Source organism: Balearica regulorum, chromosome 12 (genome assembly GCF_011004875.1).
Source record: "Balearica regulorum gibbericeps isolate bBalReg1 chromosome 12, bBalReg1.pri, whole genome shotgun sequence".
Taxonomy (NCBI): domain Eukaryota; kingdom Metazoa; phylum Chordata; class Aves; order Gruiformes; family Gruidae; genus Balearica; species Balearica regulorum.
The window spans coordinates 11,273,637-11,300,635 of NC_046195.1; the positions used below are offsets into that span (position 1 = coordinate 11,273,637).

The 26,999-nt window shown below is 37.9% G+C and overlaps 1 protein-coding gene across 4 annotated transcripts in view; it reads left to right on the plus strand.

Annotated features, from left to right (window-relative positions):
- The window catches only part of SEMA6D (semaphorin 6D), a 224,049-nt gene that overhangs the window by 23,351 nt on the left and 173,699 nt on the right, over positions 1-26,999 (plus strand). The window lies entirely within an intron of this gene.

A 26,999-nucleotide genomic window follows, 5' to 3' on the forward strand; every position in this document is an offset into this window, starting at 1 on the left:
TACTGAATTTGGAGCTGATGGTGATCCAGTCTTAGTGTTTTAACAATTGCTAGAGTTCTCTGATACTTTTTCTTCTGTGTTTTCTAGTGATATTTTTTCCTTTTCTAATTTGCCTTTGGCACTGTCAGTGCATTGTATCAAGTGTAGTCTGATGGAATTGTGTAACTTGCATGTTTGTTTACTGACTGAAATTAAAGTTGAGTGAAAATACAACTGCACAGATTAAACCATAGTATCTTAAATTATTAACAGGGAAGGTGTTGGTTTGGGTTTTTTTGTTTTTTTGTTTTTTTATCAAGAGGTAGCTTTGACTTATTCCTCTTCCCTATCTGTCAGTTGTCCTCATGCTCCCACTGTCAGTCATCACGTGCATGATCTTTGGTCTACAATTGTGGAAGCAAATTATTACGTTCCAGGGATAAAATGAACTGGTTAATATTGTCAAAACATTTTTCAATTTCTCACATTAGGTGCAAATTAAAAGAAATATTTTGCTGAGCAGAGCTACTAATAGGAGCTATATTAATAATGAAAGATAATTTAACAGCATGACTGCGCAAGCAGAACAAGCCTTTGAAAAGGTCCGAACTTATGACTGTGACTGAATAAACCCATTAGTTCCTTACACATTTCTGTTCTTATTCCAGGCAATCAAAATGAAAATATGCAGCCCTTTATTATGGGCAAGGAAGATCTGCTGTATTCAGAACATCACAGTACATACGTGGTTGCCTATAAAAAATCATGCTGACTGGGAACACCATACTTTTAGATTAAAAAAAAAAAAAAAAAAGCATGTATTCTGTGCTGGAAGGTTTGCTTACAGAGCTCCCCTTCCTGATCATGTGTGAGGTGCATCATGCTGAAAATGTTTAACAAATCAGAGTAAATAATTAAAAATTAAGAAAAACGTACCATCTTGCTGATTCTGATGCCTAATGGGGAAATGAATAAAACTACTGAAACATTACAGCTTTTGTTGATGAAACTACTCTTGCATTTTTTTTAAATGTGCTGGTATAACAATGGAGGAGTAGCTCAAATATACAAATATATGCTTGAGAGGTGCTGCTGTGATACATTCATATGCCACTCTTCTTTAAAAGTCTTTGTAGAGAAGTTCTGTCATTAGGCAATAGACCAGCAAGGGTAGATCTTGCTTAAAACCAAAAGAAGCGATGAATTGTTGGGGGCTGGATTTACAATGAACAAGTAAGGGTAGATAAAGGGACCTGTAGCTGGTTCCCTCATTCTTCGTTGTCCATTTCTGACCAAGGTCCTAAATGACTTAAAACCCCTGCACAGTTGGGGGCTGTGATGCTATTCTCTCTCCCAGCTATTTCCTCATAGTGTAACAAGGGGGAAAAGTCTAGTACAGCTCTTCCTTATTGCCGCTTATAGCAATTTTACAAATGAATGGGAAGTCCTCCCTTGAGCTCCCCTGCCACGCCAATACTGAAATATCTGATAAAAGTAGTTGCCTGAATACTTGGTAGACGTGAATAAATTTGATATGATGGGGAAAGAAAATAGAGAACAAGAAAGATTATTTTAAGGAGAGGAATGAGGTATAGGGGAGCAAAGGAGACATAAGGAAAAGAATAAGAAAGTTTACAACTGAGAAAGAGAAGATAAGGTTATAATGGAGGGAGATGTACTTTTTAAAGAGATAGGAAGAATCCCACAGTGAAACTTGTAAAGTGAAGGAAGGAAAGAAAAAAGAAAAATTGAAAGAGGATGATCATTTAAGTCTCAAACTAATAACTTCTCAACCTCTTCCTCTAAAGCTTCCTTTTAATGTCAAGGAAATTAGAGAATACATCGAAAAGACTTGCTGTGAAAGTGGCTGACAGCAATCAGGAAATTCAGAGTTAATGCTGGCACTATCTCTACTAGCTATTGTACTGCTTTTTTACTGGGGTGGCTTACACTTGTTGTCCTAATCTTTAATACAAGATGTATTGTGCTTCCTATCAGACACAGGACACAGTACTCAAATTGGTACACCAATTACTTCTCTTATCATTCCCTGTTTAGACTTTGCTTCAGGTACTTTTAAATAAGAAATTCTGAAATCTTGAAATTAAACCTCTAGTTATTAACATGATCCTTCAGACCTTGCGTAGGGAGTAACTCCTCTTCATTCTGTGTTTGATAGACACTTCCCTGCATATATAATAGAATGGCCCTGAATGAATTCATATAGGCTTTCGCCTCAGGGAGAACAACAAGGTTAGGTAGATGACTCTGAGTATGATCCTTTGTCTATTGACATTATTTTTAAACTTTTCTTCCTCCGGCTGCGGCAATGTGTACTAAATAAATGATAAACATCATAGCTAACAAAGTGTGTGCTAACCATTTGAGTTATAGAGGGTACTTCCCAGGTACCTGAGGGGTGTGTGTGTGAATTATTTATTTGGGGGAGGGGGTGGGCAGTTGATGGTTTTATCCTGTTGTCAGTTTTCTCAAACAACTGGTATTCAGGTATTCAGCAGTAGAGATGGATAGTATCTGGCAGTATTGTTAACTCAAGCTTATTTAAAAAGAAAAAAATTAAAAATCACTACAGTTCAGTACTACAGCGTGTCTGAACTATCCAGCTAAGTATCTTCAACCAAAAATGGGAGAAACTGCTGTTTTTCCAAGTAGCTGTATTGCTAGTCCTTAAGTCCTGTCACAGCAATGTGTCCTGGTAAGATTGGTAATGGTAGAAGTGCTAATTTCTTCTCTGAGCAAACAGATATACTAACTGATGAAATACTCAGTAAGACTCTTTCACAGGCCAATTTTGTTGCTTGCTTCCAATAAACAGGAAATAAATAGTCAGGGACATAACCACATATAGCAAACCACTTTTGTTAAAGAAATAAAGTGGCTTGATTCCAGCTTAAACTGTAAAGAGAATATTATCTGTATGCAGGATGTGAGTGTCCTTATTTTTCTATGGATGCCAAAGCAATTAGTGTAATTTGTTCACTTGCCACTTTTAGAGGGAAAGAGAAGTTTCAGATGAAAGGACGATAGCTGTGTTGTCCTCGTTCTGAAGTTGCTCCATTAAACTGAGAGAAAGCCTGTCAGGAGGGTCACTCGGAGAAAGGAAGCATGTTGACCAGTTCAGGCTTATGCTACTGGGAGAACTAGATACGAAGATGGAGCTCTCTATCATGCCTGAAATGACTCTGGGTCCAAGAGGATTGATTATTCCACAGACTATGCCTTCCATGTTTTATGTTTTCTGCTGTAAATATTTATTACTCTCATATTTTGTTTGTTGTTTCTAAACATAATGAGGTTTTGTAGCGTAAGCAACCTCCCTGCTCTGCCAGCCCAAAAAGAGACAGTGAGTGCAAGGGAAGTGTCAGGAGAAACCCAGCGTGCCTGTGAGGTGACACTTTGTCTAATACATTGCCATGTTATTCCTGCAGAAGTTTGCTAATTAGTCATTAAACTAAAGTTATCCCTACAATCTTGTCCAAAATGTCACATGAATAACATTCATTCAGAACAAACAGACAAAGATGATGATTTTTTTCAAGCTGTCCGCATAATGTTGCATTATTTTATGCGGTGCCTTTCAATCTCTGTGCATAGTACGTGCTGTTTTTAGCAAGTGGCGTGAAATAGATTTTAAGTGGGGGAAAGAGTCCTAGGACTTAAGTGCTAGAATGACAGACCTGTGTGTGGCCACAGTTGCTATGTAACTTTGTGTCCTTCAAGCGCTGATATATTTTATAGTCCTTGCTAGATTGGGTGCAAGATTTGGATGGGGAAGTGACTGGGACAATACTCTGGGTCAAAAACTCTACCCTGGGTATGCACTGTCTTCTGCTGTACCTTTAAAAAAAGTTATTAAAATATTTTATACAGTACTGTAAACAAATACTGCTTAGGAGGAAGGGGGACATATGTACCAGCCTCGTGACCTAGCTGCAGAGAGACTCAGGCTGTGTAGAGATTCAGTAGCAGATGCATGGTGCTACACTTAATGGAATTTCTCGTTCTGTTTTTAGTGCTATTTTTAACTGAATTAATAGCCAGTTAACTTGCTGCAAGCTACATTTGTAGTCTGCCCTGGGGGACAGACATTTGGAGAGCACCCAGCATAACCTTTAGAGAGCTGTTAACTATTCTTAATTATTTGGCTGTGACTTAAAAATGTAAGGCTTGCTAGACCACTGAGAACCAGGGGGCACCACTATCTGACTGGGCGTGCAGGGTGCTCTTGTGGCCAGCCAGGAGGTGGTTCTTTCCACAGACATGTGACCAAGCCTCTTTCAGTGTTAACCAGCTCCAGCTTCAGGGCCGTTGTCAAAGAGCACTGAACTTCCCCGGTCATCTCAGGAAAGTCTTACATTTGTCACAGCTTTGTGTACCTCTTTTTCTGTGAGAAATTACGTTTGAAGTTCTTGTCTCCCAGTGTGAAGTTCAGCTGTTCCCTCAGTTGTGCCTTTACAGTGTTCGGCTGGGTGGCTACATTTTATGGGTTGAGTATGGAATAACTGCTAATGTCTGGGTTTTGTTGGTTTTTTAAAACAAAAAACCCCACACTACCAAAAAACAAACAAATAAAAAAACCCCAAAACCAGAAAAAACAACCCACCTCAAAAAACCCAAACCATCCCCCTCAACTCTCATCAGCTGAGGTAATTTTTAATGGGGGTTCTGTATTGTATAGCAGCAAGCAAGCAGTTATTGTTTGCATATCCATTTTTTGTTTTTCAAAAAAGAATGTTGTAAAATGTTAAATGGTGCAGCAAAGAACCATAGACCTATATGAGGAGTGGAGAAGATACCTGCACTGAGAGATTTGATGAGCCAAGCCAGCACATTTCATCAAAAGTTCATTAGGAGATAACTTAAGATGTCTAAATTTGTGGTAGGCGGGAAAACAATACACAGATAGGGTACCTTAATTCAATGAAGAATTAAAAAAAAAAAAGTTCACATCTGAAAGAGGACTTTTGTGTGTGTTTGGCTGTTGGTTTGTTTGCTTTTTTAAATAGTGGATCCGGTTAACTATTGAAACAAGATATTGACTGATGCAGTGAATTTTGTAGGTTCTGATGATGTTGATTGGGAAACATATGCTTGAGAAAGTTCCCAAACTGAAGTGAGTAGGCTACTGTCAATACTTTTTAATTCTTAGGGATGACCCTTTCCTCAAACTTGTAATTGAAAATAGTGAAAGGATGTTATAATTAAAAAGAAAATCCTAGGCGTAGGTACACTACCTAAGGATCACTTTGTCATGGCCTTGTAGATCACAGCAGAAGAGCCATTATCTTACTCAAAATAAGACCTAGTTTAATTGAAAAGCAGCTATTTTGTTTATTAGACTCACAATTGAATTAAATGAAGGTCAGATTTAAATAGCCAGTGGTCTTGCTGAGTGTAGACTTGTGTAAGATGAGTAGTAGTACCTCTTAAATCAAAACAAGTCACGAGAATGTGAAAGTCCTAAAATCTGGGAAGACCTAAGTGGAATGTCTATATAAACTATTTAATGTTCTCTTGGCCTTAGTTATTGAGCATTGAGAAACATGTCAATAGCAGCCAGAAACTCTTATGGTAGAACAGATGTGATTGAGAAATTGAAACAGATCATCCTAGGGGCGAAGATGGAAAAATCAGCCACTGTTGAGAAGACATGGGCACGATCGGGTTTATATGGGGAATGTTAATGTGAATGAAATTTTCTTTTTTACAGTAATACTTTGAAGATGATTCCACAAAACTTGGAGGAGTAAGAAACATAATTTTTCTCTTCTTCTCAGTCTTTTGTCAAGAGGAAACAGGATATTCATGTCTTAATTTTATCTGAGCAGCAGTCAGACAATTAAAATTCACAGACAATCTACAGACAGAAGCATTTTAACTGACTCCATGTTGCTGAGTTTGCAATATAGTGATGTAGTTAGTTAGTGTAGTCAATGTTGACAACATGCTTGGGCAGACAGTCGCTTGCCAGTTCTCTGCTTTCTTGCCTTTTGCTTTTTAGCAGTATCTCACGGGTACAGCTATGTCAATATTGCCCACGTTTCATCTCCTGAAATAGCTGTTAGTTGCTGATATGCTCATTCTGAATCGCTGGAGATGTTAATGTTACTGTCAGCTGGTGGTCTCTTGCACACTGTGTCTTTCATCCAATGGTGGTGCCATGCTGGACAAATGCTCTCTTGCCTGCCTTTCACTTCCAGGAAAGCTTTGGTCCAGCGATTCTGCTCATAAAAAGAACTTCGGTAGCTGAATTACATTTTAAGAGAGTCTCTCTGCTAATAGTATTTGTCTAAGAAAATAGAAACTGAAATTTTGTTTTCAAACCTAGCTTGTTCTTTCATTTTTGTTTGACCAATATTCAGGTGAGATAGTGGCCTCTTCATTTGATTTGACCTAAAGGAAAACATTGAGGGCAGCTGTAACTCACATTTTAAGACAAGTTGGATTCTAAAAACTTCTTATGTGAATGATTGACTGTTGTGGTAGGCAGGATCTTTATAGAGATTTTGAGATCTGCTATTGTGGAAAAAATCTGCATTTAATATGTAGTAATATATGATCAAGCCAATATTTCTTGGTGCTCTCTATGCTAAATGTGGTGTCTGGTAGATAGACATTAGGCCATATGATTTGCTCTTTTGAAGTTTCAGCATCACCTTCAGCAAGAGCAAGTTTAGGTCCTTTGTGCATAAGCATTTCACTATTTATCAAAAGGCTTGAGTAGTCATTTGGGCATCTGGCTTCAACAAACGGTTATGGAATGAGACGCTTGCAATGCATTTCCGATATTTCTTTCCAAGGCAGAGTCAATTTGTCGTTAAATGACGTACTATGCTCTTTACACAATTACTTTTGGGCCTCAACCAACAGCCATTAAGTATGTGGAAAAGCTCCCATTGACTTTAATTAGGGCTGGCTTAGTTGCACACTGAAGAAGACTTAATTGCTGTCTGAAGCTAAGACATAACAGTGAGAGGTACTTTATAACTACCAGAGATAAACAGATACTATTAGAATGACTTTATTTGTATGTAAGTAGGAAGTACAATTGTCTGTATAATTCTTCATACTATTTTTATTACCTATTATTTAATAATAAATAAAATAAACTTGCATTTAAACTGTTGAGCAACTACACCATGACTGTACTTTAGTACAACATGAGTGATGCTGTCGTATTACTTGATTTTATTTTTTAGAGATGGAACCCAAAGGCATCTTCTCTTTTGTTTTTGACTGTCTTTGTATTACATTTTTTAAAAAGTAAAATGTATGTAGCTCCAGATACTTCTAAACATGAACTTTTCATTACTTGCATTATTGCTTTTAATGACACTTTTTATTTTTATTAGAAATGTTAAAGAATGGCAATAGTTTGCAGTGAAATGGAAGAGACCGGTAATTCAGAGGAGTTCTCAGAGTACTCTGAACTAGGTTTGAGATATACCTTTTGGATACCATAAGGCCTTCCTCAATTAAATTTTATGAGGAGGAGGAGACTTTTTCCCCAGCATATGACAGTTGAACAGACTGTGGGGTCTTATGCATGTTAAATTCCTGATAACATTAATCAGAATTACATGTGCACATTCTGAAATTAACAAACCAACTTGATATTGCCTCAGATAGCTTTAGATTTTTTCCACATTTTATACTCTTACAGAAATGCCTCAAACTTCTGTAAACAGAACCTGTTTCTTCAGAGTTTGCATTCATGTGAAATTGGTTGCAACCAAGAAAGGAAAACTAGGTAGTGAATGCAAAGAATAGAGTAGCATGACCAAAGAAAAAAAGCAAGAAAAATTCTTTTTGCTGCAGACTTATTAATGACTAAGCTCAGAGAGGGCATAAATCCACCAGCAAGAGAAATGGTGCAAAATGGGATTTTAAGCCCAAATTTTTAGATTAGTGGATGAGAAACTGGATGTTGGATTAAACTTGTATGTAACTTGATTTAGAGTTTTTGGTTGGTAATAATGGTTAGACTTTTGTCATTTGAGTCAAGAGAAGGATAGATTCCGCGCGCCCCCCCCCCCCCCCCCCCCCCCTTGTTGGTTGAAAGGATCCAGAGCAGGGTATTTTATTTGTCACTTGTTGGGGCAGGTATGGTAACCTCACCTCCAAGTGCCAAGAGGTATTCAGAGACCTACTCAACTCTTCAGAGACAAGATACAGAAGAAGAGCGAGCTCCAAAGGTTGAACCGTAAGGTTCTTGTGAACAACATGCTGAAGAGAATTAGAGATGTAGAGAGATAATCAGAAGAAAACAGGGCCAAGGGAGGGAAGGATATTGAACAGTGTATGATCTGTGCTTTTAAGCCAGGTCTGAGGGTGAAACAGGAGGCTGGAATATTGACTGCTACTAAGCTTTTTGCTAAGAACTGTGTTATACTTCCAGGAAGAGATGAGTGCATCAGAAGACAAAAGAGCAGGACAGATGTGACCTATTGGGGAAAATCGTATGAGGAGGGCTGTGAGATTGAGGAGGAAGAGGTGCTGGAGCAAAAGGGGGGATAAAGTATGAAGAGTGAAAAACTTATGCCTTGTTGATAGGGAAGAGGTAGAAAGCAACAAAGGAAAATCAGCTTATATTTTGCATATATTCTCTGAAGAAATCATTAGATGCACAGCTAAAAGAGGGGAAAAAAGGTTACAACAGCAAGAAAAAAAGGTTTCAAAAGAAAAAAAGACAAAAATAGCATAAAGAAGTCTAGGATTACAAGCATATCGTTCTGCCAGGGTAGACAATGAGAGTATTTTAGCTAGGAAGATGTCAGAGCTGAAGGGTGAAAACATTTATAGAAAAAGATGTCAAGTTGGTCAGTTCTTTCCTGCCAGGAAAGCCCACAGCCACGCATAATAGTAGAGAAAGCAGATGCTGTGGATGAACTGGGCCTGTAGGTCCAGGCATTGCTTTTCTTAGGGAAAGAAGAGAGAGTTGTGGTTAGGAGTACAGCCTGGAGAAAATCAGAAGTTCACAGAAAGACTTGAAGAAAAAAGAGGAAAGAGAATTTTTGGAGCAGAAGAGAAGTCAGCATTGTGCATAAGCTGGAAGTCGTTGCACAGATATGTATGAAACAGGGGCAACTGGGAAACATTTTGGATATTAAGAAAGACTTGGTAATTTTGTCAGAGCCCTTCCAATTTGGGGACAAGTTGCATGTTAACACATATACCAAAAGAAATGAAATGTAAAATTTGAGTTGCTTTTATGGGACCAAAAAAGTAGTTGTATGTTATAGTGAAGTATATTTATTTAGTACCTTTTGGCTATATAGAATTGCTTTTGGACTGTTTTTAGGATTCTTCATAAAACAAAGACTTATTACATTTACTTGGCAGCTGTGGAGTAAGGTAAAAATGAAATAAGCTGTGCTTAGGGGTTTCTTTTCTTGGGTTTGTGGTTTTTGTTTTTTTTTTTTCCTTTTAAACAGCCTTTGGCAGTTCTCCATCTTTTATTTTAAGCAGATTAGACTCAAAAAACAGTGATTACATTAAACATATTTGGAAAGTTTTGATCATATTTGGCTGTCATGACTTGTAGTTGGAAGTGTCCTGGAGTCCAGTGTTTGACCTAATTCACTGTAGGTTTAGCGAATGAGGTCTGCTGCCTGGGTTAGATGTGGCTGCAGTGGTAACTAAGGCACTGAGAGGTGGCACAGTTTCTCTTTTGTCGTGTGACATGGAGAGCGCAATACTGAGGAGTGTCAATGAGAAGGGAACTGTACTGACTGAATTACTGCTGTTGAGCCTTGCAAACTAAAATAATAGAATTCTAAATAAGAGTTAATTTTTGAAATGTCACTCTATAGGGATTTTAAATGTGAATGGCTGCATTGATAGGACAAAAAAAAATATTTTGGGGGGGGTTTACTGTGATATCTCAGAATGTTTTTATTCAGCCTCAAGGGAGTCTCATCGAATTTCCCTTTTTCCTTCTTTGTCCTTTTTCCAGTCATTGCAGATTCTTGTTCTCTACTCAAAGCAGTTAGCAAGACTATAAACCATGGTTTATGCATGGGGAACATGCCACTTTTTGAAAATTTTATTTTGTTGGGAGGAAAAAAATTAATTTCCTTCCATTTGTTTCAGCAGTTCCTTAATTCTGTTCAGCTTTATTTGCTGATAGTAGTTTTGCGCTCTCCGTTCCTGAATGCGATACAGCAGTTCAGTTACACTTTTCCATGCCAATGACTGTAGCTGCTGGTTTCTGCACCCATCCGTGGGGCAGCATCACTCTGAAAAGGGAGCAGGTAGCCTCTTCCAGCAGTACCTGTCTGAAAGGTATTTGCATATTCCTGTTCATGCTCCTCTCTTTTCGTGTGTACAGATCACATCTTCTGTTTCTCTGTCACTTACAATAACTTCTTGAATTATGAATTTGTTTGGACTATGCTTTATTTTTCTCCTTGAGAGTGCTGTCCGCTTGTCCTAATGTAGTACTCTGCTGTTGCGGTTTAACCTGGCAGGCAGCTCAACCAGCCACACAGCCATTCGCTCGCTCTCCCCACCAGTGGGATGGGGGAGAGAATCAAAAAACAGTAAGCCTTGGGGGCTCAGATAAGATCAGTTTACCAGGACAGAAAAAGAAGGGAATAATAATAATGATAAAAGAATATACAAAACAAGCGATGCAGAGCACAATTGCTCACCAACTGCTGACCAATGCCCAGCTAGTTCCTAAGCCACAGCACTCCAGATCCCCCCAGTTTATATGCTGAGCATGATGTCACATGGTATGGAATATCCCCTGGTCAGTTAGGGTCATCTGTCCTGGCTGTGCCCTCTCCCGACTTCTTGTGTGCCTCTTGCAGAAGGCTCATGCCTCCTCGCTGGCAGGGCCCGGGAAGCTGAAAAGTCCTTGACTTAATTGTAAACACTGCTTAGCAACAACTAAACATCAGTGTGTTATCAACATTATTTTCATATTAAATCCTAAATACAGCACTGTACCAGTTCCTAGGAAGAAAATTAACTCTATCCCAGCTGAAACCAGGACAGTTAGTTAAAATATTGTCTGGCTGTCAATTCCAGACATTGGTTTTCTAGAGTAATGACCAGATTAGTCACTCTAATATCCGAAAGTACTATACAACCAGTGGAGCATGTTTTTTTCCTGAACTGTTCTTTAGGATTAATTAGTCATTTCCACCTGTTATTTTAATGAAGAATTAAGATTTAAAGAGCTTTTGTTTAATTGCTGTGACAGACAAAGTTTTGTATATATAGTGTTCAAACTAATATGCTACCATTTCCAGGAGGTATAGTATTCAATAAATAAAAAGGTTCATATGCTGACCTGCCATCCTTGATGTTAAAACTGGAAAAATAAAGCAAATACTACCTTATAAATGTAAACCAGTGTTTTCAGAGGAATAAAAGTAGCAGGCAAAGTATGTGCTAAAGAGGAATTATCTGAAACATGGTGCTTGGTGCGTACTTCTCAGTGTTGCTACCCATGTAAAAGCATCTTTCTGTAGAGTTTTGGATTCCTTACTGAATTTTGAATATTGAAATATTTTCCATCCTCAATAAACTTTATTCTAGGGCTATGACTTCCCTTTCTGGCAAACTTTGACTATTTCAGCATAGCTTAATTTTGGATACCTATGAGATTCTCCTGAAGGTTTCAATATCCCTCTCCTTTTTATTGGAGTCTTTGCTCAAACCTCAGATAAGTTATACATTCTTCCGTTTCATTTGTCATCTTTACCTTCTGACTGAATAGAAATATTTCATCTCTGGTTTGTTGTGGTTTTTCCCCCATTGTATGCAAGAGTCAGGTTTTTTTGTTGGTTTTTTTCTTTTTTTAACCAGATTTCCCCTGTCCTGCCTGTGTTGACTGAAGCCCATATACTGCAGTGGCTGACTGCTGTCCAGACCTGACTGCTGTCAACCCCTATTTAAAGAAAGCATTCACTTAGCAAAGCAAGCTAGTAACTTCTTTGATGTTAAAAAGCGAAACTTTTGGCAAAGTGCTTTAGGTGAAGAGGTCACTGTTAAGCTGGAATTAAGCAAATGCTTTGTGATCATAAATGTGATCTGTGGAGTTACTGGTTTTCTTTGGGTTGTTCCTGAGTCGCTTTCCAAATGCACTAAGGGCAGGCTCAGCATTACTGTTTGCTGCTTCAATGCAAATGCTCATCTTGCATTGGTAAAGTCAAACAGGATCAGTAGTTAGAATTGTTGGGAGAATGCAGCAAATCAGATTTCTAGTTTACTGTGGATTTAATTTGAATTAAATCTAAATAATCTTGCCTCTTTTCTTGTCTGCCTTAGCAGTTTGATTGTCTTTCAGCAACCTTTAAAAGTATTTTGTGCTTTCCTCTACCCATTTTTACTTTGCTGTTAATTTTATTATTATTTTCAAGGCCTCTTTTGAAAAGTTCGTTACTGCTGTAGAATTGTTTTACTCATGGATATGTTCTTAAGTTGCACTCTTCTAGGGGAATCTGTTTGCCTTCAAACAGAAATATAGCCTCCAATTTGTTTACGAAAGAGAGGAAAACACAATGAACGCTTGAGATGTACTTACCAGTGGTCAGTTATAAGGACATTTTTGTCAAAGTTGATTTGGTCTGTGCTTAAAAACAACAGTTTGTTTGTTGCTTCTGTATTAGAAATTCTAAAACCTGAGACGGGCAAATTGAAAAGCTGCCTGCGATAAGAAAGTAGGTAAAATTGAAGCTAACAGACTTCTGCATTGCTACAACATTTAAATAAAATTGCATTGAGTCTGTTATGCTCCATTCATTATGGCCTGAACCTTTAAATATTTGTGCCTATAAGTAACTGTTTATTTGAGTATTTTTGTCTGTATATTGGCAAGAAAAGATTCTTGCATATTACAAAAGCTTTACAGAATTGTCGTGCGGATCTTGTTATCTTTATCTAAAACTTTTAGTTCTCTGTTCATTTAAAATATAACATAGTATGTGGCCTAGCTTAACATGTGCTAATTGTTTTGGATTCTTGCATTCTTAAGGGTTGTCTTTTCCAGATATGAGTTACCATCCCTCACCCTGGAAAAGATTTATCACAGAACAAGTTCAAAACTTTGTAACTCAATCTACACACTTTGTTCTAGATGCTTAAAATGCAAGGGGCAAATATAATGGCAGGCTCACTGAATAATTGCCTCCAGCTCCTGAAGAAAATAATTCTGAAGACTATTGAACTAGAACAAGAATGGGATTTTAGGACTGAATGAACACTTCAGACAGCATATAATTCAGAAAAGGTACCTGTGAGGAAGGAACAGATGTCATGAAAGGGAGGTGAAAAAAAACAAGGAGTGGTGGGAGCGTGCCACTGAGGAGCTAGGAGAGTGATGAAGTACTCGATTATACCAAAACATTTGAAGATAGAGCTGTAGTATACCTTAGCAGCATAATGTCTCTATATGTATGCAGCCTTCATACTAAATATTATGTATCACCTATTAAAAGTGAGAGAGCTTATATAATGCCCAGTGGAAATCCATCTAGAAATTCAGGCAGTGAAGAAACAATCATCTGGAAATTGCCTGATCTAAGGGAGATTAAAGAAAAATGTTTTTTCAAAGGAATCGGGATTTGTTTTTCTCTCTACGTAGGCCTATTATGCAGGAAAAGAGGTGAACCTTAGTTCCAATAAAGAGTAATAGTCAAGAAGGCTCATGCTGGGCTCTTTCTCCTCACCCGTTTATCTGCTGGCTGTAACCAGCTGAGCAATGAGTACACAACCAACAAAAAATGTTATCGGCCTAGGACTGTGAATGTTTAGAAACTGACACATTTATTAAAAAATGAAGAAAAGCACTGTCCTTGCAAGTATGCCAGTCACTTCTGGCCTTTACAGTTTGAAAGGATAAAATTAACTCATGGCAGATAGCTGGCTCACGTGATACCTTAAATGCAAAAGTCTGAAAATCACGTTAGCAGTATTGGTCAGTACACTGTTATGCCAATGTAGTGTAAAAGGGAGGTCTGATGCTGAAGAAGGAATGTGAGCAATTAGATTTCTGTTCAACAAGTCTCCCCTCCTATGGATGTATTTTTCACCCCTCTGCTTTGGAGGGATGGGCAGAGGGAGACTGTTACGCGCCACTGTCGTTATGCCAGATGATTCTGGGCATGTACGCTAGGCTAACCCCTGTCTCTCTTCTATGTGCCTCAGAGTAGTTGTTGGGAGCTGCTTTGCCTCTCCAGGATCACCTATAAAGCCCTTTCTTCTCAGTTCATGCCATTAGTGACATTGAAGACATTGGCGTTTTTATTGCATTATTTGGCGATGAAGCAGCAGCTCAGAGCAACTGAGGGCCCTGTGGGTCTGAAAAATTTGGTATCGAGGAGACTGGAAGAAACTAAATTCTCTTCTCTGGTTTAGTTTCCTTTTGAGACCTAGCAACAAGTGGATGGGGGAGGAAGGTTGGGGAGCAGTTAGGGGCAGGGAGAGATCACCTTGTTAGCTGGTTACATCTGAACGTTTTTGAGGGACGGTAGGTATGAAACCACATGTGGCTGTTCTTAAACAAGTATTTTCCTACATGGAACAATACTTCAGTGATATTCACTATTGAAATTACTGTCTGGATGTGTAAACCTGGATTTCTAGAGGTTCCGCTCTGCTTTGTTTCACATTTAGAATTTATTTTTATTATATAAATGGCAATAAACTAAACTAGAAGTAATGGCAAGAATGGATGGTAGGGAATATAATACAGTAGCAGTAGAAACCTAACGTTATTACCAGTGTTTACCCTCCTGAGCTTTTGATGCTTTAAATGTGCAGCTTTATCATTGCATTAACATAGTTTTCTTACTTCATTCTGAAAAGAGTAGGGAAAAGTTGCCTATGTGTGTTAACATAAAGATAAATATTAAATGTTCCCCATTGAAATGGTTGCTGAAGGTATAGCATATTGTACTGAACTCCAGCCATATATTTCCATGGAAACTATCGATTTATATTGGGGGCCAGGAGTTGGTGGTGGCATCTGTTTAAGAAATAATGTCCTTTTTTTTGCACACAATTTATGTAGGTAACTTGAAATATGAGCTTGAATAACATGTATGTAAACACGCCAAAAAATGTTGTATTCTTTTCCCCTCACAACATTCCAAGCAGGTAAAACTTAATCTTGCTTGTGTATCCCAAACTCATGTCAGTGGATTTTGGATGCTTAAAGTATGCAGGGTCAAATCCCCATTTCAGTATACATCTACATACCAGTTATAATATTAACAGCCCTGATACTAATGGGTGCAAAAACATGACAGACCACAAATTTTCCTTCAGTCTTTTGGTTATATTCTATTTCTTTTAAATCCTATGACTTCATTTCAGGTTACTAATATATTGAAAATGATGGTCAGCATCTGTCTTGTCTCTTACTGCTAATCAAGTTGGACTTGCAGTAGTTTATATTATAAATAAAAAACTCTTGTCAGATCTGAATGGCATCCCTTCCCTTCAGCATGTCAACCTCACCACACAGCTTGGTATAGTTGGCAAAACAGAATAATATATTGCTGTGGTAGTATTTTATCAAAATGCAAGACTTGAGAGGAAATCACTTTTGTTTAATGGATGAGTAAATAGTGCAGTAAATACCTCCACAAACTGTCATTAGGTCTAACTTATAAACCTGTGGCAGACAATTATCCTTACAGATTTTTTTTAGCACCTTCCGTTTTCTATTAACAGACATGAACCCAGTAAACTGTAAAGATGTTGAACTCTGAGGAAGGGGGAGGAAGCTGAAAATACCAAGATTCATATTTTGTTGGTTGTTTTTTTTTTTTTTTTGCCCCTAAGTAGTAATGTGAAATCTAATAAACAGTAAGAAACAGGAGACACTAGTAGTAGTATAGTCAAGCTTCACAAGTCATGAGTAATCATCTCAAACACATTGTAGAAACCTTTATTCCTCCCAGTTCTCCAAGATATCTCAGTCTACACAATTCTTTAAAGTGATTTTTAATATGTTAGGGCACTGCTGACTGTCATACTGCGTGTCTGTGCAAGGCCAGGAGGGAACGGGGGATGTTCTCCCCTGTAGTCTCGTGGCAGTTACTTTATCAAAGCTACTCTAGCCAACAGAAGTAAGCTTGCAACGGGCGAGACCTGGCCAGTGAGGCATCCTGCCCTGCACAACAGGAGCTCCCTTACAAGGTGAGATAACCCTTTCAGAGCTGCCCCTAACCCTCAGGGGAGACTCGGTGCTGTCCTGCCTATCCCGTGCTCTGTGGTGTAACAGGTGCCCAGGCTGGGACTGTGCGTGGTGGCGAGATCCCAACTTTCCAGACTGACTGTTGTGTGTAACCATAGAAGTAAAACTTGGCCGTGGCTGGAAACTTGTAACAGTTTGTGCCCTCATTTTTGTATTGAGAGATTCATAGAATCATAGAATGGTTTGGTTTGGCAGGGACCTCAAAGATCATCTAGTTCCACCCGCCCGCCATGGACAAGGACACCCTGCAATGCAATCACTGCAATGTATCCTACGTTAAGATTTCCAGCTAAATAACGTTCATAAATACTGTTGGAATTGGTTCAGGGGCAGAATTGGTTGAGCAGTCAACAGTGAAAGGAGAGCCCTGTGCCTTGAACCATGAGGGATGAAACTAAATGAAAGCAGTCCCTCAGGTCGCCAGCGTATGAATGGAATTACAGAAGTTGCAAAACAGTATTTTTCAACGTAATTATTTTATTTACTTCCAGAGCACAGATTTCTAAGCAGAACTGAATTTAGACAAAATTATTTTTGTTTCTGTGGAAGCAGAGCTGTATTTTAATTTCCAAGAAAGCCAGATATATACTGGTATTGTGGAATCTTAAAGGCTACTTTTATAAAACTAACTACCACTAACACACGAGTATGTAATCTTTGAAGGCTGCATTCACTCAAATTAAAGAACAAATTACGCACATCCAGAATTTTATTCGGTGCAGTTTTGATTGCTTTGGTATATTTATCTTTGGCAATAAGAGTAAAGTTGATCAGCATAGCCAAGAAACAACAGGTTTTTCAGTTTTATCAGCAGGAGAGTTTTGTTATGGGCAACAACTTTAAAAATTATCTCCGGAGGTGGGATTAATCTGGGGAAATTAAACTAGTTAAACTGAGATTTAATGAGGTTCAGGTAAATCAAAGACAAGAAATTATTTTATTCTTTCAGATTATGTAGCAGTTTTGCTCTTGTAATATAGAAATGGGAAAAAATATGACTCCTCATCTGAACAACCTTGTATTCTCTAAAAAGGTCTGGTTTTATATTGTGATGTATTAGTTAACAAAAGCAATCATGCAAAAAATAGAGTACATTAATGCTAGCCAGATAACTTCTTATTGTGTACAGCTGTACAGGAAGCAAATACAAAGTTAATGTTTAAATTTATCAGATATTTTCCATTAACTCTCTATTTAACAAATGATCAGCTATTGTATATAATATCCAATCTCCAGAAGTCTTAATGATCGTGGATGTGCACAGTAAGAGATTAGCATAAAATTAGCACTGATGCAGCTATTAAAGAATCTAGAAAGATTCTGATATCCTGGTACATAAATTGGAATGCAGAAGATATCTAAGCTTTGTCAAAACCCCCAGGCTAGCTGAGTGGAAGCATACTTATGTTCCCCTGAGGTCTAGTCCCCATATTCCTACCCCCTGTTTATTACTTTGTACTAATCTTCACATTCAACAAAATAATTTATAAAGCTGTAGGGGACCAGCTGGTGCATCCTCTAGGATCAAACCTGAAAAAGGATGCATGTTGCTGAGTGAGTCCTGAGCACAGGATACTAAGTGTTTTCATATCCATATCCACTTTTCTAGCACAATGCATGGGGGTGGGGGGCAGCTGGGGGATGTCCTTGTTGGGGGTTTTTTGTTTGGTTTGGTTTTTTTAAACTTGCAACTTCATGCAACAATCACATTCTATATCATGCCAGATTATCTAATTATATTATGGCTTGATGTATAAATCTTTAAAATTTGAGAAGCAAACTATTTTATGATAATGTCCTGTTTTCAGTGATTTCCCTTAACCCTGCTCTTGTCAGAGGGTCACACTGAATTGTAGCTCTTTTCTCTATTTCTTACTCTGCCAAAAGCTTCAATTTTTAAGATATCTAACAGGACTCTCAGGGAGCTAAGCATATTTTTAAAAGAATCTGTTAGCCCTGTAGGGAATATTGTCACCAAAATGAAATATTTCCAAGATGAAGCAAACTCTTTAAATAGTCTGAAATTAATTCTGAATCTTTTCAGCACCAGAGTTTGGGATGATGTGTTTTCTTTCATATTCCTCCCCCATCTCTTCAAACTGGCTCGTTTGTCCCTACTGGATACAACTTCCTGCTACTTGCAAAGCAGTAATTATCCTAATTATGCTTTAGCATTTAAAGCCATCTTCTGGAAGATGATTTACAAGAATTACATAAAAGAAATCTATATACAATGACATACTTGCTTGTTTGGCCTGAAGCGTTTTATGTTTTCCAGCTTAATCGGAATTCTTATGATGAGTAGAGAAGTTCTAATGAGTTTCTGCATGAGTCTGTGCCTGAATATGTATTCAGAATTGTACTTGGCTAGTTTTTTCTCTATGAACAGCTGAGATGGTTAAGCAATCCTTTATTACTCTGATTTGCTGTAAGGTGTTTATTGTGACCACATGAGATCACAGTTGCCACCAGTGTGCAACAGTTTCCACTAGTTAAAAAGTTAAAAATGAGAAAATACTGAGTGGAAGCTAAAAATAGTATCAAAAACAATGGGCAAATTGATACACTGGTGTGAACCAACCTGTTCGTCTTTTTTTCCAAGAGGAGAATTCAAAGAAAATATGAAAATGAGATCATCTACAAAAAGCACTAAGGATTTCTACCTCTGCTTTTTGATATCTCACAGGTGAAGCTTGGAACATAGATTCAGACCTCTTGGTGGTGGGAATGGAAACAGCTGTGTGATTTTTATTTTTTTATTTTTGATAAAGACACTATGACAGCATTTGGTTCTTTCTATCTGTTTATCAGATACGGTTGTCAGAAGAGCTGAAAATGAGTGGTGGGGCAAGATTTGGCAATGACTTGATTTATGCCCATTTGGAGTTTTGTAGTCGTCTTCAAGATTAGTCTCAACTTTGTTCTTCACGGGTATCTTGGAAAGTTGGCCATTGACACATAGGCAACATGCATAGTAGACTGATATTCCACAATAATATAGCAATGAGAGTCGTGACTCAGTGAGCTTGAATCAGTCCTGAAAAGCCCACAGGAACATTACAATATGCCTAATGATTTAAATTAGAAGCCCATTTCAAAACACTCCAGTCGTAAATAGAATGCTTTCAATGCAAAATGTTTTCCGAGTAATTTTCTAAGCTCACAAACTATAATTCTTATAATATTTCTGAGGTACAGTGCTTACTAGGGTGCTGTACTAAAAGAAAAGGACAATGTTTAAAAGCTGATTACTCTTCAGAAGTCTAATATGAAAATTGAGAATGCATCCCAATGCCGTTTTACTTATTACATCTCTATATACGCTACTAAGAGTATGACGCATTAACATACAGTAGGTTAATATACACTTAAAACCGATGACAGAATCATTTGAGAGCTTTGCTTCTCATAGCTTTTGCCTCTGCCCCTAAAATAGTGATGGGGAAATGGTTCAGGACAGAAAGCCTGGTGGCTTCTTGTGGTAAGACTGTTATAACAGAAGTGGTTGTAATGAAGAGGAAAGTAATTGAATCATCTACCGTAACATATTCTACTCTCAAAATGTTGAGGTTATGATATGCAATCTAGTTCTAAAAAACAGTTAAGTATTTTCTTTAGATGAAACAGGATACACTAAGCTGTTCCATTAAGTGAAATGCCCTCCTCAAAGGTCTTACTATGTGTTACTGCTAGCACTAGGGAATGGCTCATAAAAAAAAAAAAAAAAAAAAAAAAAAAAAGATTGGCTGATGTTCTCTTAAAATATAACTTACTTTCAACCATATAATGCCTCAGTTTTTTCTCATTGCCTTTAATAGTGAAAAGGGCATTGCGTCTAGTTTTTCACGTGATGCTTATCATCAAATATTAAACGTTTCTTACAGGGCAGATTTTTGAACAGGCATTTTAAGTGAATTTATAGAACTACAAAAATACTTCAGCTGCTGACCAAGCAACTGAAAACTTTCACCTACCTTTCAGTATTGGTTCAAATCCTTCCCAACTACATCCTTAAGTTACTGGATGGGGACACTTCAGAAACCTTGTCCTGGGGTAAAACCACGACAGTCCTTTATGTGGTGAAGTTGTGGTCTTGACTGAGTTTGACAGCCAGATATTCCCACACCAGGTAAGGATCATACTACTAATTCTCTAATCATATTAATGCCTCTTAATAAAGAAAAGCCTGGAAAGTAATTCAGATGTAAGTGAGCATACAGATTTCACGGATATAGATTTCAAAACATGAGATGTACGTCCATATGAGAGGCAAAATTTAAAAGGAGGACCTCTGTCTATAACAAAACTTAGGAATGGAACACTAAATTGATTAGGAAAAGGATTAGGTCCTCCAATTAGCGTGCAATATTTCTCAAGTCAAATATGACCTCAGAAAGTTAGCAACCAAATTGCTTTCCAATTCCTTGCTCTTTAGCTTGCTTCGATGCTCATGTATATTATTTGCCTAGGGTGGGTCAAAGTGTCTTGTATTGTGAAAAAAAGAATAGGCAAAAAGTAATGAATTAAGACTGAAGAAGATTGCATGGCTTAAAGCTTAGCTAGTGGTCAGCATAATGGAAGGTGCAATGTGATATTGACTAATGCAAAGTAACACACATTAAAATAACTGCAGCTGCTCATAGAGATTACAGGCATGTAATTAACTGTAATCACTCAGGAAAAAGGCCTAGGTATCTTTGTGGAAAGGTTAAATAGATATCCCTTTGAAGAAGAACATGGCAGTCAGGAAAGTTCATAAAGTTGGATAAGCCTAAGGAATGGGATTTTAGAAGATAAATCTGAAAATATTGTAATTCTCTGTTTGGAACCAATTGTTTACCACAGTTTTAAATGTTGTATTAGGTTCTGATCAGCCATTCTTAAAATGATGTTACAAAGAAGATAAGGATTGGTGGGATTTCATTGTAGCAAAAAGCTTAGTAGGATTCAAGAAAGGATTAGACATTTCCTTTTAAAATAAGAACATCCATGTTTACTAAAAATGGGATAAAAACATTTGTAAGAAATATACCCTAAAGCTGAAAGACTGAGAAGTCAGCCACTGACTGGAGGTAAATAGAAAGCAATTTCTCTTAGGACAGTTTCTTTGTTGTAGGATTTCTCTTGCATTTACTGAAGCTACTCTAGGAAGTAGTATTGTGGACAAAATATTAGTGGAGTTTAGCATAGCAAAGGTTGTGTGTAACTCTCTCCCTCCAGTGTATGGAAGATGTACATTTGTGACAGTATTCATTGTGATGAAAAATACATTACCTTGACTGCAGATATCAAAGTTTACATTTAAAGAACAGACAAATTCAAGCTTGTATTCTTTATTGTAGGGGATTAACAGCACAATCAAAGGAATTCAGAAAAGATCCCACACTTCCCAGTGGGCTTTGAGGTCTCTTGCTGAGGGTTTCAGTGTTACTAGCACTATAGTTGCACATGAATATTAGCAAAGAAAATTCAACAAAAAATAGTATGAATATGAAATTATACAATCTAGATCCTAGTAAGATTTTTTTTAAAAATTACACCTTTCATTTTTGTAAAGTTTTCCAGAAAATCTTTCCCCTTGTTTCTGTGCTTTGCCATCAATTTTATTTTTTTTAGATTTATTTTAATTTTTCATATTTATAAAATTTAGGCAGCAGCAAAACTCAAGAGACAAACAAATGCTGTATTTATACTTTTTTTTTACTTGGAACTTTCCGAAATATTTATGCATTTAATTATTCGCATTGAACAAACTATTGAGGCAAAGTTTTAAAACTTCTTTATTGTCCTGTTTTTTCCCTACAACCTAACCCCTCATTTTTTAAAGAGACAATTACTGAGTGTGAGCTTGTTTAGTGATGCATGGTTCATCTGCCTGGTAATGTCGGGCTACAGAGCATTACACTTCGTACCCCAGGTGTCTCTCTGTCACCATGCCAGAGCAGTTCAAAGCCACAAGATTTGTTTGAGCTCCAAGTTCCCTGGCAGAAAGAGCCCTCAGCAACTTCCCTGGACGTGCCAACCTCCAGGGTCTCCTGCGTAGAGACCAGACTGGAGGAGAGGTGGGAAAGCACGCATGTGGCTATTCCTAGGTGCTCTATGGTCCCCATACGAACTTGATGTATGCAAACTTCAGGGTTGATATTCAGTCAAAAAAGTGTCTTGCTCGCCTTGTGTTTCCACCCCAGCCCCCTTTCACCCAGCACATTTCACCTAGAAGGTTCCTGCTGTAGAACAGTGAGCTTGTATTCCCATAACTAGTGTTTTCCTTCCCTTTTACAAAATCTTGCTGCATACGGAACCAGAAGGTGGGAAAAAGTGGCATCAGTGAACAGATTATTTCTGCTTGAAACTGTGTGAACCCATTAATAACTGGGCCTCAAAGCAGCAAGTGTAGATACTTTATTTGCTTACACTTTTCCTACTTTCTTCCTGTGACAAACTACCTGCATCAAAGTAGAGATTTTTATCAGTTAGCATTGCATATGGAGGGAGGGTGACTGCTTAAACAATCATTTATAGTATTTATTCCTATTAAATGAGGCCCCCTTTTTTGCTGAATTAGCTTTCCTGGAAACAATAAGCAATACTTTCTGTCAATCAATTGGCAGGAGGTGTTATTTCCAAGAGTGCTGATTAAGCAACACATGGAACCAGAGTCTAGGAATCACTTTAAAAAAAATAAAAATCATGAAGAACACTTTATGAAAGTTCTTTTGGTGGGTTTGAGTTTTTAAATGAAACATGAGGGGAGGATACAAAGGATGGCAATGCTTGAAAGCATAAGAGAAATAAGATAGGAATTGAGTTGATTTAATTTTTCTTTTCAATTTACTCTTACCTTGTGCAAGTCCTTTTGTCTCAAAAGCTGAAATCTCCCGTTTCCCCCAGAAAGCTGTTTATGGATTCATATTGTTGCTTTTTCTTTTAACAATATTGTTGTCTTTTGGAAGTCTGTCAGCATCCTGATAATATCACAACTTGACACCCTACCAGAAATCAGTGATGCAGATTTTTGTAACTTATTTTATTACATGCAAATACACAAGCCCTGTGGAAAAAGAGGCAGCTGCCAACACTACACAGGCACTCCTGTCTTCCAGAAATCTCAGTTCCCAACATCCAGTTTCCAGGAATTGCTTCCAAATACAGAGAACAACACAGAGAATAACTCTTCTATCTGCCACCAATTTTACATTGATAATAATAAAAATAAAAAAAAAAAAAAAAACCGAACAAAACCAGCCTTTTGTCTTTGTAGAAACTAAAAACTTGTTCACACTGTGGAAGAACTCAGACCTATGTATAATGTACTTTTTTAATTCCTTAAGACCGAAATTATGCTCAATGTGATATTAAATGACAGCTGTATGAAGCTGCACTAGGAAATTGCATCTAAATGATTCATTCTTGTAGCCAAGCTTATTTTCTTTCAAAGAAACAGGTAACATCCTGATCTTACAAATTGCTTACTGCTTTGTGCCAACTACATTTACCTCCTTACCTTTAAAAACACAGCCACGTGTTCTTGTGTTGCCTTCGCGTTACACTCCTCAGACATACACCCACGTAAAGTATTTTATCACTCATTTTGGCTTCATGCTATAGCTGCTCAAATAGTTTGAAGTGCTGCTCCATGTTGGCACTGGTCTGTAATCAAGAAAACACTTGAAGGGAACACAAACCAAGAATTCCCAGGGTGGGAGGGAGATTGTGGCTGTGCCAGGAGCAGGGGACAAGGCTCTCAGTGTGGCAAATTTGGGTTGGTGTTGAAAGCTCTCAGGGGAAGGCAAGATAAATGGAGATATCAGAATTTGCAGCAGGCAAAGGCCATTGAACATAGCACCAAAAGAAAGCTTCTTCCACCATTTCTCTATTCTCAGAAATCAGAGGGTTTTGATTCCATGAACTGAGCAGCTGTAGCTGATGAGGCTGTGATTTTTTCATGTGAGCAGGCTAAAAACTTGTCATAATCCATACCACATTTGTATTTATTTAGTAGTTTAATGGAGTGGGATAGGACATAAGACTTGCCAGGGTAGGGATGGAAATAGGAACTGTTTTCTCTTTAGCATTGTGCTGAAGTGACTTATTGTAGGAGTAAAAATGTGCTGAGCTCTTTGGGGCTTGTGAAATTAAATGTGGTGAGGGCTTTTCTGAAGCTGAAGAGTTTGGAAAATACCAGATTTCTGAAGGTTTTATTTGGACATGGAAACCTTCCACTAAGTAGAGCCTTTAATAGCCAGGAGGGTCACTTCTGTGGAACTGTAAGTTCAGCAGACCTGTAGCTGACCTGCAGGGGGGCTTGATACCTGCTGTGTTGAGAAGCACAGGGGTTTAGAACACTGATTTGTGAAGCATTGTGTAGCAGAGCTCCAGATAATGCAAATCCACAGGCTGCAACCCCACCTGCTATTCACTCAAGGTGTAATTAGTATGAGTTTGGAAAATCAGCAGTGTATTAGACTTCAAAATGAGGTTGATATAGATTATTGTCTGTCTATAAAATCAGAGGAAACAAGGAGCATCTTCTGCTGAATAAACATCTGAGGCTTTCATTTTCTGCCCTTCTTACAATGTTAATGCCTTTTCCAGGTTTAAATTTGCAGTATCAAATATGTTGCAATTGCTAGAAGTCCACGCTGTTAAAGTAAATAAAATCAATAAAATCCCATAAAATTATGAGTGAACAGGATTTTTTTTCAATGGGTTATATGTAATGACTACATTATTTACCCTTGCACAAGAAGACTTACTCTGTTCATAGATGAATCATTTCTTTTTGTTTCCTTGGGGGAGAAGAACAATGGATGCTTATTTTTTGTGGAAAAATCAGAACTGTTTCTCACTCCTTGTGTAAAGAAGAGCTAATGCCAGATTCATGACAGGTTTGGCCTTAAACGGATAAGGAAGGACCCTTGGCTTTTTATTGGGAACTGAGGGAGCCCAGAACTAGCCTCCAAACCAGGTCCTGATACTGAGTGATAGATGATTCTGTCTGAAGTGCCTGCAGCTTCTCCTCTGCTTTCCCTGCAGCGACAGAGAACACATTAATTTTCTGTAAGTGTATTGCTGCAAATATGACTTTAATATAATTCTCAGATGTTTGAGTAAAACCCTAATGTCTTCCAGTAATTCTCTTCTATAATCCCGTGTCACTGATGATTGTAGACAGTGACAAATGCCAGACCATGTCTGATTGCTGTTTTCTTTGTCTCCTGCCTCCAGTTACCTTACTGGATTGGATAATACAATATTCCTTGTTAGGCTGCTCTAAGTTTATTATCCTTCATATAAAAGCAGTACAGGCGCGTGATGGATAGGCGTATCCAACAGTAGATCTAGAGAGCTGCTAACCACCAGGGAAGGGTAGACATGAACCTGGAGGCAGTGACCACTTCAGCTGAAGGTATAAATGAATGCGTACTTGTGGCTTAAATAGGCGTGTTTTTTCCCACAACCATTACTTTGCAGAAGCTAACCTTTTTCCATTCCTTTCTCCTTTAAATGATACACCGATATCTTGGTATTGCTCTTCTGCTGCATCACCAGGTTTCACTTCCTTTATTTACACTTTCCATTACTGAAATCCAGATCATGACCCGTGTGCCTTTCTAGACTCTTGATCCCCCTTTGGTATCCAAAGTTGCCTTTGCATTTCTGTTTTTTCCTGTACCTGTGTTTCAGTCCTATGCTTTGTTTCCCTTTTATCCAGTGCCTGTCGCTGGCAAAGTACATGTAAAGGAGGGGCAGATTTGCAATAAGGAAGTTTATCTGCTGTGTTTCTTTTATTTTTTAGCATCCCTGCTGGAGAAAAATACTTGAAAGTGCTGTATTTACGGCTTTAAACAGTGTCCCAGACACCAAGAGAACACTCCTGTAGTCACTGATTAGTCTCTACTAGCGTAATTGAATTTGGATTCGTAGGAAATTTTGAAGGCTTTCAGGAATGGTAGTTGGCATTAAATTACTTTGAACATTAGGAATACAAGCAAGTGCAGCTGACCATTTGCTATTATAAAAAGCCTCTATAAGTAGTACAGCATCTGAGAGGCACTACTTTGTGGGGAAAAAAAAACCAACAACAAAAAAAAAACATTAAAGGGAACAGATTTTCAAATGCAATTGCCACTAATTTCTTAGCTGCTGGGCAGAAAAATAACTGGAACTAAATTTCTATATGATCTTACTTAAAATTTGAAGTCAGCAGGCACCATGAGTGTATTACTTCAGAGAATTTAATAATAAATGCCTTTTTTATTTTGACCAAAGAAAATAATTTATCTGGCTTAATAAAGAATGCTGTGCATTTTGCTGTCTGTGAAGAGGAAAGAGATACTGTTCAGTTACTGGCTTGTGAAGATTGGGTTTCTTTAATTATTAAAATAGTTTTGCTGTTGGTCTGTAGAATTCTCTGATTCTTCTGTGTGCAGACTGAGCTATCTAAACCAAATTGTTAATGTTGGGGTGAAGAGGACTCACTGAGTATGCCAAAGTGCATTCAACACATTTTTAAATGGGTATTGTTAGAACACCCTTGTTTTCTGCTGGATAGACTTGCATGTTGCCCCGCCTTTTCATTTCACATCCTGCTGTAGTTGTGTGATGAGGGAGACAAGAGGGGAAGCATATTGCTCAATGGGCCAAAAGATTTGTATGGAAGACAGCAGGAAAAGCTGGGTTGTCATGTTGCTGAGCTGAGGTGTGGTTCCCCATTAAAGTTGCTTCTAGTTTTTGCAGCAACTTTTTCCAGTAATGCTGCTTCCCCCCCCCCCCCCCCCCCCCC